Consider the following 15,799-nt stretch of genomic DNA (forward strand, 5'->3'; position numbering starts at 1 on the left):
CATGGATACCAAAATCCATGGATGCTCAAGTCCCATGATATACAATGGCCTAGTAGAACAAAATGGCAAAATTAAGGTTTGGTGGGTTTTGTTTTGAATATTGTCAAGCCTTGGTTGCAGAACCCATGGATACGGAGAGCCGACATTATGAAAAACAGTACTTTCCAGTGCTTCCCATATAAAGCAAGATCTTGAAAGGAAAGAGGGGTGGCCTCATTTGTGATTGACACTTGCAATTTCTAAACATACTCATGTATATTGCCATATAGTACAGTTTGAAACTCAATTATCGGTCAGTGTAGACTCATATAATGCAGTTTGAAACTTTAATCTTAATCTTTAAGGCTTTAATCTTAAAGGTTTGGGATCAAACCTGAAGTCTGCACTTCCCCCAAAACCTTCTCCTGAAATTTTCCAGGGACATTTCTGATATATATGTTGGTTTTATAATAATTACTGGCAAAATATAAACCTAAGTAAATTAATATATATAGCAGTCTCTTCTGAAAGGACACTTACTGTAAAGTTCCCTGAACATTTTTTAAACGTGTCAAGTTTGATTGTCTCCAAGGTAAAAAAAAAATACTTGCAAATTCCATCCAGTTATGTCAAGTATTTTTTTTTTAAATTGAGACTTGGGTAGTTTCCTTTAAAGACACTTAGCATACACATTATTGCAAGTTGCTTGTGCATATACAGTAGAGTCTCACTTATCCAACACTCACTTATCCAACATTCTGGGTTATCCAATGCATTTTTGCAGTCAATGTTTTCAATACATCGTGATATTTTGGTGCTAAATTCGTAAATACAATAATTACTACACAGCATTACTGCGTATTGAACTACTTTTTCTGTCAAATTTGTTGTATAACATGATGTTTTGGTGCTTAATTTGTAAAATCATAACCTAATTTAATGTTTAATAGGCTTTTCCTTAATCCCTCCTTATTATCCAACATATTTGCTTATCCAATGTTCTGCCGGCCCATTTATGTTGGATAAGTGAGACTCTACTGTCTACCTCATAGAATTAATACAGTTTTAACCCTCTTTAACTGTCTCAGCTCAATGTTATGGACTCTTGTAGTTTGTAGTTGTAGTTTGTTGAGACATCAACAAATTACATTTTTGTAGTAATTTGTGGAGACATCAGAGCTTGTAAAACTACAACTCTCAGAGTTCCATAGGGCTGTTTGTGTATTTTAAATAGGTTTTTCATGGTTTCAACTATTTATTTTTAAAAATAGTATTTGGTTTAATTCTATGTCAATGTTTATAGTCTTTAGGTTTTGTATTGTATATTGCATTGTTTTTGCTTTGAGTGGCATGCAAACAAAAACAACAATTGTATCCATCCTTAAATGTATCCGTTCTTAAAGGCATAGGAGCAGGGCCACTTTAAACAACTCTAAGCAGAAAGTGAAATTGTCATCCACTAACTAGGGTAAAAGACGCACTTATTTCGGCACCTCTAGAGTAATAGTACGATTTGGGGGCCACAAGAGAAATAACCAAAAGTATCCCTTCCTTTTTGTTAATTTTTTTTTTTTAGCCGAGGCAGGCAGGCCACAGACAGTCGAACAGCCGTCAAATGACACGGCAAACCCAAGCGCGACTCCAAAAAATTGCTGCCACCAGTTCCATCTCCATCTCCATCCAGCTCCTGGTAGGGTTTGCCAACAGGCCAGATGCTGCGGGTTACTGGAGAAGACACATCCACAGCTTGATGTCCCCGCTTTTGTGAGGCCTTTCCAAAAAAGCAGCGGTGCAGCTTGCTGAGATGAAGGGGATGCCAACACCCCATTACAGCAATCCCCTCCTCCTGATGAAGTTTCAGCTCAGGGGAGAATAAAGGTGGTTGAAAAGGGCTCTCTTTCATTTCATTTTCCAGGCTGTAATAAAAGGCAGAGACACCCTTCCTAAGGAAATTGAAGTGTTCCTGAGCATTGCTTCTCGTCTTCCAGTGGATCAGAAGTGAGTATCTTGGTTAGACTTAGGGAACAGATTATACTTGACAATGCAAGCGGGGATTCTTTGTAAAATGGTATTGATTGATAGTGAGTTTTGTATTTGCTTGCATCGCAGCACTGATACTTCTATCTTTATATACCTCACAACCTCTGAGGATGCCTGCCACAGATGTGGGCGAAACGGCAGGAGAGAATACTTCTGGAACATGGCCATACAGCCCGGAAAACATACAACAACCCTATACAGATATAGTCAAGTTAAGGAACCAGCAGGTTGTCGTGGTTTGAGTTATGGACCAAAGTTAAACTTCCCGCTCAGCCATGTAACCTTGGGTGAATCACTCTCTTTTAGGCTCAGACGAAGGCCATAGCAAAGCTCTTTTGAAACAATCTTGGCAAGAAAGCTTTGGGATAGGTTCGTTCTTGGATCACCATTGGTCAGAGCTGACTTGGCGGGACATAACATTGAAAACTTCCATCAGGACTTTTTTTCTTGAGTGGAATAAACATCCAACTTACATATGGTTCATAGTTAAGAATAGGGGTGAGACAACAGGAAGTGAGAGAAATCTATTATTTATTTATTTTATTTACAGTATTTATATTATGCCTTTCTCACCCTGAAGGGGACTCAGGGCGGATCACAATGTACATATACATGGCAAACATTCTATGCCATTAGACATACGACATACAGACAGAGACATAGACAAAGGCACAGAGGCAATTTAATGTTTTCCAGCTTCCGTCTTCATGAGGGTATGCTCGATTCTGGCCACTGGGAGCTGCTGCTTCATCATCCACTGTGACACAGAGTTCTTGATGGATTACTTCCTCATTCATTTCCGCACGCTGCTGGACAATTTTTATGGTGTCGTCAATTAGTTAAATTAGCCTCCCCACATAAGTGGTACCTAAATTTCCTACTTGATAGATGCAACTATCTTTCGGGTTGTTTAAGTCAACAATGAGCTAGGCTATTTTTTAATGGTCGGGCACTCAATCTGACCCGGGCTGGCTTCAAACTCATGACCTCATGACCAGCTACCAACCAGCTGCACCACAGCCTGGCCCGCTCCTCAAATCTACTCCTCAGAAGGGAAATTCATTCCTGAAATAGTTATTATTTTTTTTACTTTACCAGAGCATCCTGTGTATTTTCTCTCTTGTTTCCTACCATGAGCTCTTATAGCTCTACTCTGCTCTGCTATAGGGACCGAATATTCCAACAGATTCAACCAAAAAAGCATAGTTAGTAAACCCAGTTTGCTGCTATACTCACAAAGCTAAAACTCAATGTTAATTTACTTTTTCAACCTTTTAATGGGCATGAGCTCTGGTTAGAGCTGGTGATTATAATGATGCTATGGTTGACATGGTTTTGCCTGCATTTGCTACAAGAACACACTGTTGCTTTTGTTTCTGTTGAGTTTTTTTTAACCGTCAAAGATTTTTTCCATTTTTCTGGTATTTTGGCTATGATATTGTAGTATGGTTTCATATAGGAGGATATCGAAGGGAGTCTCACCATGAGTTATTGCACTGGGTAACACCAACCCTAGGGATGCTGCTGTTCTGGATGCTTCTTTGTTGTGGTTTTGTTGTTTTCCACTCTTCCCGTCCATCTCAAATTCAGGACAAACATTCTCCTGGAAAAGAGGAGGAAAAAAAAGGAACAGGCACTGCGAGATGGGGGAGGGCGTGAAAAGCATGTGCGTGCGTGTGTGTTTCAGAGCCAGAGCGAATGCCTGCAAAGCTTTCCCTTTGAACAAGGCCGCGATTAATTCCATTTAAAACAACATGGTGTAGAAAGTACAACACAAGAGCAAATTACAGCGTTTAATAGAGGCGGCAATGGTTGGGCTGCTCCCTACCCACACAGGGTCCAGCTGCTTTCTGAGTAATCAAGTGTTGCCATGTTGACTTGTTTGCAAGAAGAAAGGAACACAGAGATAGTCCTTGCTCTTTACGGCCAGTGGATTTGTTATTGCTAAGACCCAATGGGGTTTTGGAAAGCCACAGACCTGGACTGAACCCACCAGCCTTCCTAAAATGAATATCCAGTATTTTTGGTACCGAAGGACAGCAATTCTGCTGCTCACAGAGCCCATCTGGGAAAGAAGGTTTGGTTTGGTCCTTGGAAGGAAAAGACAGCATTTCTCTGCTCCTCTTTCTCCTGATAGATAAGACTGAGACCTCTCCCAGTTTGTGTGTTCTTCCTCATCAGTTAAATCCACCTTTACAAGGTGATGGCATTGCATTACACCATTCCATCTTATAGATGGACTGTTCCATCTTATACCCCTGTTCTCTTTATTTATATGCCTCTCTCTCCCGAGTTTTTAATTAAATGTTCATGTGGCCCGCCCTGTCTGCTCTGATCTGTGTTGTAATGTATATGATTATTTTTGTACTATTATATTGTGTTATGATATATTGTTTTATTTTGTTATATTGTATGGTGTCTGGGCATGGCCCCATGTAAGCCGCCCCGAGTCCCCATTGGGGAGATGGTGGCGGGTTATAAATAAAGTTTTATTATTATTATTATTATTATTATTATTCCATTGTAGGAATTGTGTAACACAAGTGGATTTCTACTCCACCTGTGGTTATTTATGCAACAATGCAGCCATGTAACATTTTGGCCTTTGTGAGTGTCTGGGTAATGTGTTGGTGTAATAATAATAATAATAATAATTTCTCCAAAGCAACCTCAATGAAGGCAACACCATCAAGGCCATAAACACCTGGGCCATACCTGTCAAAAGATATATTGCTGGCTTTATAAATTGGATACAGATGGAACTGGACAATTTGGACAGAAAAACAAGAAAACTCATGACCATTCATCATTCATTGAACCCTCGCAGTGATGTTGACCGGCTATATCTGCCTAGAAGATCAGGGGGCAGAGGACTCTTACAAGTAAAACAAGCAGTCAAAGAAGGAGAACATGCCCTGGCAGAAAATGTAAAGCAAAGTGAAGAACCTGCTTTGATTGAAGTCAAAAATCAGAAACTCCTCAAAGCACAGCAGACAAAAAACCAGTACAAGAAAACCACACTACAAACTAGAGCTGACAGCTGGCACAACAAAACATTGCATGGAAAGTTCCTTGACAAAATTGAAGAAAAAGCTGATAGGGAGAAGACCTGGCTGTGGCTCATGAATGGGACCCTGAAGAAGGAGACAGAAGGCCTGATCCTTGCAGCCCAGGAGCAAGCCATCAGAACAAATGCAATTAAGGCCAAGATCGAAAAATCAGCTGATGACCCAAAATGCAGACTGTGCAAGGAAGCTGACGAAACCATTGATCATATCCTCAGCTGCTGTAAGAAAATCACACAGATAGACTACAAACAGAGGCACAACTATGTGACCCAACTGCCAACTGCAAAAGGCCACCCTACTGGGATCTGTGTGCATCATCCGAAAATGCATCACACAGTCCTAGATGGTTGGGAAGTGTTCGACTTATGAATTTGTGATACGAAATCCAACATATCTATCTTGTTTACTGTGTCATACAATGTTGTTGTGTCAATAATAATACGCAGACTGTGCAAGGAAGCTGATGAAACTATTGATCATATCCTTACCTGCTGTAAGAAAATTACACAGATGGACTACAAACAGAGGCACAACTATGTGGCTTCATTGGAACTTATGTCACAAGTACCACCTCCCAGCAGTAAAGAACTGGTGGGATCACAAACCTTCAAAGGTAGTGGAAAATGAGCACGCAAAAATACTGTGGGACTTCCGAATCCAGACTGACAAAGTTCTGGAACACAACACACCAGACCTCACGGTTGTGGAAAAGAAAAAAGTTTGGATTATTGATACCATCCCAGGTGACAGTCGGATTGATGAAAAACAACAGCAAAAACTCAGCCATTATCAGCATGTCAAGATCGAACTGCAAAGGCTCTGGCATAAACCAGTACAGGTGGTCCTGGTGGTGATCGGCACACTGGGTGCCATGCCAAAAGATCTCAGTCAGAATTTGTAAACAATAAACATTGACAAAATTACGATCTGTCAACTGCAAAAGACCACCTTACTGAGATTTGCACGCATCATCTGAAAATACAGGATGTTTGAAAAAGAACTCCCTAGTTTTAAGTATAATTAAATGGGAACTAGGGCTGTACATCACACAGCCCTAAACACTTGGGAAGTGTTCAACTTGTGATTTTGTTATACGAAATCCAGCATATAGATCTCATTTGCTGTGTCATACTATGTCTTTGTGCCAATAATAATAATAATTTTATTTCTTCAGTGCCTCTCCCTGCGGCTTGAAGTGAGTCACAGCATAATCAAAAACACACAAATGCTATAAAAATTCTACAAACACACATATTAAAATACAGTTCCATAAAAGATATGCATCTTTTTTTTCCTGTAGAATACACATTAATCAGTGTAGGAGTTAATACAACCACGGAAGCAAAAGAAAGCCACTTCCCACCTGTACGATTCTTTCAAAGGGTTCATCTACACTATAGAGCTAATGCAATTCAGCACCACTTTAATTGCCATGTCTCAATGTTATGGAATCAGGGGAGTTATAGTTTTGGGAGGTCTTGAGCCTTCTCTGACAAAGAGTGCTGGTGCCATGACAACCTACAATTCCCAGGATTCCATAGCAGTGAGTCGTGGCAATTAGAGTGGTATCAAACTGCAATAATTCTAGCCTGTGTAGGTGTGAGTGTAGAAGCTGACACAACCATGGAAGCAAAAGAAAGCCAGTACAATCCTTTCAAAGGGTTCATCTACACTGTGGAGTTAATGTAGTTTGACAACAATTTAACTGCCATGGCTCAGTGCTATGGAATCCCAGAACTTGTAGTTTTACGAGGACTTGAGCCATCTCGGCCAAAGAGTGCTGGTATCTCACCAAACTACAACTTCAATGATTACATGCCACTGAGCCATGGTAGTTAAAGTGGTATCAAAACTACATTAATGCTAAAGTATAGAGGTGCCCAGAGAGTGTCTTGACCACACTCTGATATTGCTTGGCTCACATGTCCCGGGTTCATTTTGGGATATTTTGGAGGAAATGAGCCAAACGAGAAGCATTTCAGCACAACTTTGGCTTTTCCTTTTTCTCCTGGAAATCCTGGAAAAAGGAAACAAGCAGAGTTGGCCAAAGTTACATTTTTACATGACTACTAGCTGTGCCCGGCCACGCGTTGCTGTGGTGAAGTATGGTGGTATGGGAAATAAAGTATTGAGGTATTGGTGGTAGTTAAGGTCAAGGGTAAAGGTTTTCCCCTGACGGAGCTTAGCCTTCTAACTGGCAGCAACTGGATAAAAACAATTATTCCTCTCCCTGTAATTAGGACTTTATTTTTCTTTTCTTTTTATTGTGTGAACGTAGAGGCATGGATGAGGGGTTGTGCTACCAAGTTTAGTGTTTCTGGGATGTGTAGTTTTGTTGTTTTGTCCTAGGCCGAAATTTCATTACCCTTTTATATATATAGACTAGCTGTGCCCGGCCATGTGTTGCTGTGGCAAAGTATAGTGGTATGGGAAATAAAATATTGAGGAATTGGTGGTAGTTAAGGGAAAGGGTAAAGGTTTTCCCCTGTAGAGTAAAATCTCACTTGTCCAACATTCGCTTATCCAATGTTCTGGATTATCCAACGCAGTCTGCCTTTTAGTAGTCAATGTTTTTGTAGTCAGTGTTTTAAATTCATTGTGATATTTTGGTGGTAAATTTGTAAATACAGTAATTACTACATAGCATTAGTGCGCATGGAACTACTTTTTCTGTCAAATTTGTTGTATAACATGATGTTTTGGTGCTTAATTTGTATAATGATTACCTAATTTGATGTTTAATCGGCTTTTCCTGAATCCCTTCTTATTATCCAACATATTCACTTATCCAACGCTCTGCCAGCTGTTTATGTTGGATGAGTGAGACTCTACTGTATATTTATCATCTTATATTATCTGCTTAGAACTGGATTATATGAGGCCCCTTCTACACAGCTGGATAAAATGCACACTGAAGTGGATTATATGGCAGTGTGGAGTCAAGATAATCCAGTTCAAAGTAGATAATATAAGATTATAAATGGGTTATATAGCTGTATGGAAGGGCCTTGAGTCCACACTGCCATATAATCCAGTTCAAATCTGCTAATCTGTATTTTATAGGCAATGTGGAAGAGACCTAAGTGAGGCCTAACTCTGCCTTTCCCCTGGGCTGAGTGGGTTGCTAGGAGACCAAGTGGGCGGAGCTTAGCCTTCTAACTGGCAGCAATTGGATAAAAGTTATTCCTCTTCCTCTAATTAGGACTTTATTTTTCTTTTCTTTTTGTTGTATGAATGCAGAGGCATGGATGAGGGGTTGTGCTGCCAAGTTTAGTGTTTCTGGGATGTGTAGTTTTGTTGTTTTGTCCTAGGCCGAAATTTCATTACCCTTTTATATATATAGATTCCTGGAATCTTCCAGCTGGAACTGTGGTCAACAAAGCAACATTTTCACATTTTGGACACAACCTCTGAAAGTAAAGGTCAAACCCCTAACCATGAGAATTTCCCCTTCCTTCTTTTCTTCCTTCCTTCCTTCCTTCCTTCCTTCCTTCCTTCCTTCCTTCCTTCCTTCCTTCCTTCCTTCCTTCCTTCCTTCCTTCCTTCCTTCGAATTACATCAGGCAAAGGAGTCATGCTGGCCTGACCAGCTTCCCCACAGCTGCTGTATTAGCACTCTATTCCCAAGTTACTTTTGTTTCTTCTAAGTGTGTCACGGCTTTGCAATATACACGGAGCTTGATGATAAAATCTCATCAAGGCCTGCTAAAAGATCTCCTTTATCTGTTTCGATTGCCTTGATTAGACTGATTAGGGAAACACTGGAGAATTGCATGTGATGGGGATTAAATAATGCAATTAGCTTTAATAATTTCACTAAAAAAGTGGAATTACCCTGGAACAAAGGGAAGAAAGGAGTTGGGGGGACGTGCTCTCTGCATACCGCTTTTGAGATAAGTCACAATTCCTTCTTTCTCTTTTTCTTTCCCTTACCTTCCCCCTCCCTCTTCTCTACTACTCACTCTTCCTTTGCAAGCTTCACATTTTAGTAGCCTGTTGTCAATACATAGAGAACAAATGATCCACAAAGTTTGGTATAATGGGGTTTTCTAGTTGGATGAGATATTGGTAACATTTAACTAGAGGCAGACCTTGGAGAGAGACCCAGGTTTCATCCATACTGAATAACTGATGCAGTTTGGCACCTATTTAACTGCCAAGGTTCATGATTGTTGTTGTTGTTGTTGTTGTTGTTGTTCCCTCCTTTTTCTCCTCCTTCTCTTCCCCTCCTCCTCTTCTTCCTCCATTTTTTCTCTTCTTATTCCTTCTCTTTTTTCTGCTTCCTCCTCTCCTCTTCCTCCTTTTACATAGCCAAAATTTTCTATTCCAATCTATATTTGCATCTACACTGTAGAATGAGTGCAGCTAGACAACACTTCAATTGCCATGGCTCAATGCTGTGGAACTATAACAGTTGTAGTTTTGCAAGGTACAGTAGAGTCTCACTTATCCAACATAAACGGGCCGGCAGAACGTTGGATAAGTGGATATGTTGGATAATAAGGAGGAATTAATGAAAAGCCATTAAACATCAAATTAGGTTATGATTTTACAAATTAAGCACCAAAACATCATGTTTAACAACAAATTTCACAGAAAAAGTAGTTCAATACGCAGTAATACTATGTAGTAATTACTGTATTTACGAATTTAGCACCAAAATATCATGATGTATTGAAAATATTGACTATAAAAATGCGTTGGATAATCCAGAATGTTGGATAAGTGAGACTCTACTGTATTTAATCTTTTCTGCCAAAGACAGTTGGTGCCTTCCCAAACTACAGCCATGATTGCCACAGCAGTTCAAGTGTTGTCAAATTACATTCATTTTACACTGTAGATGTGTCCTCAGTGTGATGTGGTGGTTTGAGCATTGGACTATGACTCTGAAGACCAGGGCTCGATTAACTATGGAAAGCTCCATGGTGAGTCACATACTCTCAGCCCAAGAAAACATTGTGATAGGTTTACTTGAGAGTTGTCATAAATTGGAAATTGTTGTAGCTCAGCAAGCGGTTTAGGATTTTACTGATTTTTTTTGACATTTCAGAGGATGAGAGATTTGATGGGTTTCAGAGTGAAAAGTTTATCAGTGCTAGGAGAAAATTGCAGACAGATGAGACTGATGTTTTGGATTCCAGTGCTCATTCTCAGGCAACAGGGGAAACAAGGGAAAGTGAAAGTCTCGGGTCCCCTGGGAAATGGCCTTTATGTGATGGGAGTTTTCAAGAGAAACTAGATTAGACTTGAGAAGGGAGGGAGTGAAAAATAGACTAATTAGACACTTTGAGAGAATTTGTGAGAAGACCTTGAAGCCCAGGTGTGTTGGACATGATCTCATGGTGTGATGTCTCATGGGCCTTGTAGTCCCGTTCCTAGTACTATTGTGGCAGACGAGGAGGAAAACATGGGATTTCCACCGGTTCAGCCAGAATTGGAGCCTCTGCACCTGGAGGATGTTTGCCCTCAAGAAGTTAGCCAAACAAGCCTTGGGCAGAATTCTCCCCCGTTTTCCCGAAAGGACAATTATAATAGAGATAGAGGAGCCAGGGAGGCTAATCGCCGGAGCCTCAGAATCGCAGCCAAACAACTAGCAAATTAGGTCTGCTTCCCTTGGGAAATTCTAAGGAGTCATGCATCTGGACAGAGTTGGGTTTTGCTTCTCGTTCTCCAGGGAAAGTGTTCTTCTGGCGGGGAAACGAGACCCTATATAGGAGTTTTGCCACAAGGGGAACCTTGCGGAGTCAATTTGTCAGCTTGAGGAGTGAGATCGTGTGTGGACTTCGTAACCCCAGTTCCTTGTTTCCCGGACCAAGTCCCAAGCCTGCCTTGTTTCACGTTTGCCGCGGACCTCGCCACGGACCTTGTTCTTGCTTCTTGTTTGCCTCGTTTCAAGTCTTGTTCTAGCCAAGAATCAAGTTTGTTTTCCAGCCTTGTTGTCAAGCTTCAATGGACTAAAAGACCTTGTCATCTCCCCACACTATTGCTTGGCAAAGTGTGTGTTTCGGTTAATGGATTATAACTTTGGACTCTAATATCACATATTGGACATTATTTTCCTGGACTATATTTGACCTTTCCTGAAAGGTCTACTTCTGAACTATATTCTTCACTTGTTTTTATTTACTTTATATATTTCTTTAATAAAGATATTAGATAGAATCTGGCCTCTGCGCATGGTTATTGGTGTTCTGTAGCCTGGGTCCTGACACATGGCTACTTGGTAAGGCTTAAATTAAGGAGTGTGGGCTTCAGGCCTTTCAGAGGAGACAACGTTGTCATATGGATGGATGGCTTTCCCATCTCTGCTGTCAACTTCATTATTCAAGTATTCTCAAGTTTCCTGTCCTGGTTCCTGCCTTTGCTTCCTTGAAGGGTTTACCTTGGAAAAGTTCTTGCTTTCATGTTTGTGGATTAATGTTTGATTGTGGTTCTCTTGATTTTATGTACTTTGGCATTTTTGGATTACTGTTATTTTGTATTCTCTATTATGCGGATCTCTTTTTGGAAATGCCCCTTTCCCCCTTTTTTACTTGCTTTCTTCAATAAACATTTTTAGATACAACTATTGGACTCTGGTGTGCTGCTGGGTGAAAAGGTGTTCTCAGTGCTAGAATGCAACAGAAATGACTTGAAGGCTTGGAGATGGTTACCTCTTTGAACTCCAGATTTCATAGTGTGATCACGATAATAAAGGTGTTAATGAGAACATTTAAGCTAGGATATGTTAGAGCACTTTGCTTTTTCTTAAACCTACCAGTGTGTTCCCTTCTCTCCTTATTGCTGAGTTAATTGAGCATAAGCTTCTTTCCCACTTTGAACTCAGTTTGCAGCAAGTGAACTAAGCTGAGGATGAAAGAGGGGAGTGGGATGAAAAAGAAACCAGGACATTTTAAAAGCAGCCAAAACAAGTAGGACAGCAGAGAATGTACTCGGATGTACCGAATCAGGACAGTTAGATGATCCATGACTCTGCTGCATGAAATAGCCATGCTACCTGGAGCATTCTGGCAGTTATCATCCAAAAAATAGCATTCTCAAGATGTCTATAACATAGCAATCTGCTTCACTTGCATGTCCTCAGAAAGCCTTAATCATAAAGTGGAATACAGCGGGCCCTTGGTATTTGTTTTGGATACCAAAATCCATGGAAACTCAAGTCATATTATATCGACCACTGGCATGGCTTCTCTTATATTCTCTTCTCTTAAATATCCCAAATGAGTCCCCTCGGGGAGATGGGGCGGGATATAAGAATAAATTTATTATTATTATTATTATTATTATTATTATTATTATTATTATTATTATTATTATATAAAATAGCAGAATAAAGATTTGCATTTGGAATAAATTTTGGAATATCTTCTAGCTGTGGATGGTTGGATTTCCAGATACAAAATAGGTGGATACAGAGGGCCAACTTCACACCTTCTGCCCTAGGAATGCAATTGCTACAAGCAGGTGGATAACATGTAAGAGAATGAACAACTCATTTGACTTACTAGCTCCATTCCATCCATCCAACCTACCTGTCTGTGTTTACTCCAAACATTTGAATTTGCTTTCCTCAACTCTGGTAAAATGAGCCCATTTTTTGGGGTGGGGGGAATGTTTTCTTGAAGATCAAACCTTCTAGGACAATAGTTACAACGGCAGCTAAAGACGAAGTACTATTATAGTTTGGAAGCAAAGGACGCTGTGTTATTGTTCCATTTCTCCGAGGAGCCCAAACTGGCTGGCATATACATTCCTCTTCTGATCTGGGCATATCTCAAGATCTTGTTTACTATAGCGAAGTGCTAATTGGGTGACTTCAAAGCCTTTTAGCTGAAAAAATTATTATCAGCAAATAGCATTAACCATTTCACAAAGTGCCCTGTTTTTCTCCACCTGGGATATCATATTTGTCGGGAGAGATGGAGGGGAAAAGGCACAACTGATCGGAACAATTTCAATCCAAGCCAACACTTTAGAGGTACAATGTAACTCTGATTTAATATCATGACTCAAAGCTGTTTATACTGTCTGAACGAATACTGGGAGATGGATTTCTGTTCCTTTACTGGTTGTGTTAACTATTATTCCCAGATGTAACCCATACACTCATATTGGCCAAAATCCTACATTGTTGCAGTGTAGCATAAATAGCTGCAAGGGAAGTTACATTCTGCTTGCATTACACAATTCCTATACTCTACTTAGGCAATCTCTCATTGTCCAAGTATGATTGTCTTCTGGGTGTGGTGTCCTGGCGGTGGATATGTAGGTGACTGTGGAGCCCTATTCTTGACCCGCATGTTCTTCCACAGGGAGGACATCAGTTTTCTATACTAGTAGATATGGTGACCCACAGATACCACTGTGTGCTAAGTTCCACATCTTTCAACAGACAGATGAAAAGGTTAGAGAGCTGGGCCAAAGTTAGAAAAATTAATTTCAATAGGGAGAAATGAATGGTACAACACAACACTTAGGCTATAAAAATGAAATGCGCAGATATAGGATGGGAGACACATACCCTGTTTCCCCTAAAATAAGACATCCCCAGAAAAAAAAGACCTAGTAGAAGTTTTGCTGAATTGCTAAATATAAGGCCTCCTCCGAAAGTAAGACCTAGGAAAGGTTTTGTTTGGAAGCATGCCCAATGAACAGAACACCAGAGCATGCAGGGTTGGTAAATGTACGTATCATAGAGTGTTGTACATGGAAATAATGGTAGTAACAAGAAATTCTTGACAGGAGTAACAGTTTGTCTGGTTTAGTTATGTTAGTTTGTGATGACAACTACTGTACAGTATAGAATAAATGTTCATTTTTTTGTTCAACAATGAATATGAATTCTTCTTCATGGAAAAATAAGACATCCCCTGAAAATAAGACCTAGCGCATCTTTGGGAGTAAAAAATAATATAAGACACTGTCTTATTTTCGGGGAAACACGGTAAGTGCCACATCTTTCAACAGACAGATGAAAAGGTTAGAGAGCTGGGCCAAAGATAGAAAAATGAATTTCAACAGGGAGAAATGAATGGTACAACACAACACTTAGGCTATAAAAATGAAATGCACAGATATAGGATGGGAGACCCATGGCTTGTAAACATTCCATGTGAAAGGTGTCATGGTTTGCAAAAGCACTGTGCTGTGTGTGTTAACTGGAAAATGAAGTGCATGAAGTACTTAGGCCACATCATGAGAAGACAGGAAAGCTTGGAAAATATCATGATGCTGGGGAAAATGGAAGGAAAAAGGAAGAGAGGCCGACCAAGGGCAAGATGGATGGACGGTATCCTTGAAGTGACTGGTTTGACCTTGAAGGAGCTGGGATGGCCACAGTCGACAGGGAGCTCTGCCATGGGCTGGTCCATGAGGTCATGAAGAGTTGGAAGTGACTGAACGAATAAACAACAACAGTGGTAAAAAAGGTAAAGGTTTCCCCTGATGTTAAGTCTAGTCATGTCTGACTCTGGGGGTTGGTGCTCATCTCCATTTCTAAGCCAAAGAGCCGGCGTTGTCCGTAGACACCTCCAAGGTCATGTGGCCGGCATGACTTCATGGAGCGCCGTTACCTTCCCGCCAGAGCGGTACCTATTGATCTACTCACATTGGCATGCTTTCGAACTGCTAGGTTGGCAGGAGCTGGAGCTAACAGCGGGCGCTCAAGCCGCTCCCGGGATTTGAACCTGGGACCTTTCGGTCTGCAAGTTCAGCAGCTCAGCGCTTTAACGCACTTCGCCACCGGGGCTCTTAACAACAGTGGTATCAAATTGTATTTAATTCTCGAGTGTAGAATAGATTTACCACTGATCTTCCAGATGGAGCTGACCCATGAAAACTGGAGATTCAGGGCCAGGCCTTGATATTTGACTCCCCTTCCCCTATCATAAAACCATGTCTCTAGGTTTCTCCCTTTCATTATGATCTACAGTCTAATCCATGTATTCACCTACCTGTATCTGATAAAATATGTCATTTCTAGGAATCTTTAGGTCCTCCAGGATATTCTATGGTATTCTTTCATCAAAAGTTTCACCTCCGGCAGAACTGGAGGACCTAGAAACATCCGGTGAAGTTTGTTCATTTCAATAGAGTTTCCTACTATCCTGTTTTCTGTTTCCATCATAACTTTATGAAGATATCCTCTTCAATTTTGTAATTCTTTTTGTATTTCTTTCCATTTTATCAGATAATTATTCTTCAGGAGTTGAGCATTTTCTGCTGTAATTTCCAAACCTAAATATTTTATATTTGTTGTTATTTGTAGGTCGACTTTCTTTTTCAGTTCTTCTTGATCCTTTTTAGAAATGTTTTTTGTCAAAATCATTGTCTTTTTCTTGTTTATCTTCAAGCCCGTTATTTTCCCATACTCTTCTATCTTATACAGCCATTCCTTAATATTGCTCCTGGGATCTTCAACGATACAGATGAGATCATCAGCATATGCTCTTATTTTATACATTTTCTTTCCAATAGTTGCCCCTTTGAGCTTACTGTCCTCTCTTATATTTCTTAATAGAATCTCCAAGGCCAATATAAAAATTAAAGGTGATAAAGGACATCCCTGTCTTGTACCTTTACTGATTTCAAAATTTTCTGGGGATTGTCCATTTATTAAAATTGCTGCTGATTGTTGGTTATAAATTGCCCCAATTGCATTCTGAAATTGAAATCCGAAATCTAATTCTTGTAATAAAATTTTGAAGAAAT

Source organism: Anolis carolinensis, chromosome 1 (genome assembly GCF_035594765.1).
Source record: "Anolis carolinensis isolate JA03-04 chromosome 1, rAnoCar3.1.pri, whole genome shotgun sequence".
NCBI lineage: Eukaryota > Metazoa > Chordata > Lepidosauria > Squamata > Dactyloidae > Anolis > Anolis carolinensis.